Genomic DNA, 4,250 nt, shown 5'->3' with positions numbered 1-4,250 from the left:
AATTATTGATGGATTAATCTTGATGGATGATAATATCTATCTTGCTTGTTTAGTATAGGTGCTTACCTAGATGACTAATCAAGCTAGAATCTGAAAGCTAAAACTTGAAAGTAGGTTATACTCTTAGTTGCTTTTCAGCTAAAAATAACCCAGAACCTTTGCAATGCCTTCATGAGTCTAGTTACGGGCTAAAGTATACCCAAACTCGGGTAAGCCTTACTGAGTATTAGAATGCTCAGCCTTGCTAGTATCTGTTTCAGGTATAACTTTCAAGAACTCCATGGACAACCCTGCATGGCAACCTTCTGTACCTTTTGGCTGGTCCGTGGAGTGGGACCCGATCCCGGCTGGCAATGACCCTCCTGAGTGACACCAGGCCTTGGGCTGAGCATGGTGTCCACTGTCGCGACGTGTGTAGTCGCGTAATCTTTTCTTTCCGCTGTGAGTTTGAACAAGCTATTCTACTTGTCAGTTTAAACACGGTTTGTATAAGTTTACTTGAGTTTGAACCTGGTTTGTAATAATGTTCGAATATTTGTAAATTAAAAGTTGATGAGCTGTTCTGTGATTGTAAACTCGCCTTCGAGCGAGGTAAGCCTGCTTCGATCCTGTTGACCCGTGGTTGTATCGGGCGGAGACCCGACAGACCAATGGATTGTTCCGTTTGAAGTGCGTTGAGTTAATGTCAGATGCATAGTGATCATTAGCGCACTTGAGCCGGAATAATTCAGGCGGTTCTGCCACAGAGAGCATAAAAACGCATAACTTCATATGATTCGTGTTGAATTAACAAATTAAATTACAAACACATTTAAGTTGATTTCAATTAAATTAACATTAATTAAGAAAACTGGAGTAAAGACTTAGTTGAATTTTAATTGGAAAAACTAGATGAGAGGACACTAATCAAATTAAATCTATATTTAATTTTAAAAATAGGAATTATGGTACAACAACACCACTAAACAATAGCTTAGGGTTTTAGAAGACTATCGCAAAAGGAACAAATCAAAATGGATCTAAAACGCGGAAACTACGCATGAAACAAGGTTACAGGGACCTCTACATAATTAACTATAGACTTCAGGGACTAGCAGCAAAGAATTACAAGACACAGGAAATAGTGGTTGCAAATTAGGAAAAGTTTAGGGTTAGATCTAAAAAATTCCACGGTGGGGCTGGATTGAGAAGATTTAATAGATCTAGGGGGTTTTCTGCAAATTTCGCAAGGCACCGAAAATTACACGATAATTACAGATTTCTTCGTAGGCTAAATCGCAAAAAGCTCGAAACAGCCCCAATGGTGGCCAGCGGGCACAATTTCTCAAATTCCCGTCGTTCTAGGGCACGAGAGGTCGCAAGGAGCAGGGCAAATGAAAGAGGACGACGAGGGGATTCGATTCCATACCTTACTTACTGCGGGGATGCATCATGGTGGCGGCTCCCCTGTTCATGGCGGCGGCCTGCAGGGCACCAGGGTGGTGCAGGAGGAGGGGGCGGCGCTAGGCAAGGCACGACGTGCATGGGGTGACGGCATCTGGTGGTGCGCGGACTCGGCCGATGGCTACTCAGTTCGGACTTAGCCCTTTGCTCTTCCTCGAGTAAAGGTTGAAGGACTAAGGTGGATGCAACTCCTTTAAGTGTAACCTGCATACAAGTTGTTCCAAGCTTCTCCTAAACCTGTGAACTTTTTGAGTGTCTACCAAACTTATCTTGATGTTAGATGTTTGGAATGGTGTAGACTTCAGGTCCCTTAGCCTTCCTTGCTTAGAAAACTTGGGTTTTTACTTTTGAAACAAAACATAGCTTTGCTCCTCAAATTGTTCTCTCGAATCTATCTTTGTGTTTGAAAATTTTCACCAAGGCAAAGTGATGCCCTTTTTTTCACCTACCTCGGGGCCATAGAATGGAAGAGATAATGAAATTTATTCGATTTTGAACTTCTACTTTCGTTTAGAATTTAGGCATTATTTTTCCCCTTGTTCCGAAAAAAAGATTCAAGAAACACTAATGGCAACCCTTCGAGTCTATGAAATTAATAAAATTCTCCGCAAATGTTAATTATGCTTATGTGGAGCTTGGGGTAGGGATGAAGAGGCATACTTGCTTTTCATATGTTGCTAAGTCAAAAGCAGGATTCGAGAAGAAACAACTTATGCAATCTGATCAGGATATGCAAGTGTGTGGAAATTTTGTGGATTTCCATATGAACTCCTCTTCTCTTTTTTTTGTATGACTTTCTCTCCTTCCCCTTTTTTGGGATATGGGCTATCTTTCTCTCTCTTTTTTCTCGAACTTGCAGATGTCCAAATCATGCTTTTGAGCATTCTTTATTTCTCTATCTTTTTTTCTTATTTTGCATAGCCGATACCTTTCTTACGCACTTTGGAGAAAGTCATATTGCGCATGGAGTATTTATTTAAGAGATGGATGGATGGCATGTTTTTACGCAACTTCTAGTGTAGAAGTTGGCATATAAATTAGTGGAGTGTACGTGATCCTAATCATAAAAGTATGAAAGATTTCTAGCAAGGGTCACAAATTTTGACAAAACTCAAATCAAAGACAAGCAGCATAATCATAAGGTTTTTGCAAGGTGATCATTCTTTAGCTTTGGTAGGGAATTTAACAACTGAGGAGCCGAGCTAGAGAATTTTTTTTAAAAAAACTTTTCATAAAAGATAGTCAAGATACTTTGCAAGGAAGAGTTTGGTTCCATTCATCTATCCATGTCAAAAAGTCAATTATTAGATAGCATGGGTTCCCTATAAAATTTTAGTTCCTAAGCACAAGGCAGGAGACTACGAATAAAGAGTATGCATGTTTATCATGAAGTGCATGGAGTGCAAGGGCCTTTTTATAAATTTTATATTTGAATTAATCAGTCATAATTTTATTTGAGTCGGGAGGTGTGCGAGTTTGAAGTGCAAACTAGTGTGTTGAAGGAAGCTTGGGGTTTTGTGGGCTTTGCCTTGGTTCGACCGAACCATGGGTTCGGCCGACCCACAGGTGGGCCTCCAGACCTTAGGCTTCAGTGTGTTGTTCTCCACTGGTCCGTGCAATGTGTTTAGGGGAGGCCCTCCCCCACACTTACTTTTGTACCTATTTTTATTCAACAAAACAAAAGACACAAGTGGAGACAAAACTCTACCGTTTTGAATCCCGGAGTGTTAAAATTTTATTGAATAAGTGTTTGAAATGCTTAAATTTCTTTTTGTTAAAATTGTTAATTTATTTTGGTTATTTTTATCATGGAAAATTGGGCATGATGGGTAACCTAGCAGGGTGGAAACATGGGGAAAGGATGCATGAGGAGTTGGGATACTTACATAATGGATCTTCTCAAGATCAGAACAAAATGCAGAAGTTGCGGGTGCAACCAACCTTTGCATTCCTTCTGCTTGGTTCCCTGCATCTTTGTCCTTTTGGGGCCAAGGAGCGTTTGTGGGAGTGTTGGAGTTTTATTGTGTTTCGCCCCTTTAGTTTTTTTTATTCCCTGCAAAAGGTTAGTAGGCAACAAATACTTGAGGGACGCTTAAGGATTTCATTATTGCCTTGAGATTAGTTGTTCACATCCATGCTTAAGGAAAAATAAATTCAAAGATTTAATTACTGGATCCCAAAAAGCTTGCCATCATTTTTATTTCATCATCAAAATGTTTTTTTTGAGAGAGACACTTTTTTTCAAATGGGCTTTTTAGTGTTCACCAATTTTTTATCTTTTCAGCGTGACTCAAACAAGGCTAAGATAAAATTGCATGAACATGATAAAGGGATATTTTAACAATTTGCTCACGGTGCACCTTGAAAGGTGATTTGTGCCTCCTTTGTATGTTGCGCAATTTTTTTGTTGAAGTGCGTCTTAGGCCTTGGTTTATCTCCAGTATGAACTTAGCTTTAGGACTTACCCATCTATTTGATATCTTCCCTTCAGGGTTAGTCTGCAAAAGATATACATCAAATGCCTATGAAAGTATTGACTCTGATGGTTCATTAATCAAATTCGATACCATATCTTATTTGATTAAAGAAGGCTATTTTAACCTAAACACCATTCTTAATTTAAAAAGCCTATGGATGCCTCAAGTTTGAGAGACATCAAAACCCGAGCATACAAATATAAACAAAGGAAGCATGCATTTGTATGATCAAGCTAAGATGGAGATAAATATGAGTGAAGGATTGGTGAACATTGAGTTACCTTGGCACATAACTAAGTGTACTTACTGGCAGCGTATATGGACAGCAGT

This window comes from Panicum hallii, chromosome 4 (assembly GCF_002211085.1).
Source record: "Panicum hallii strain FIL2 chromosome 4, PHallii_v3.1, whole genome shotgun sequence".
NCBI lineage: Eukaryota > Viridiplantae > Streptophyta > Magnoliopsida > Poales > Poaceae > Panicum > Panicum hallii.
The sequence above is the reverse complement of the archived record's forward strand: the minus strand, read 5'-3'. Positions refer to the sequence as shown.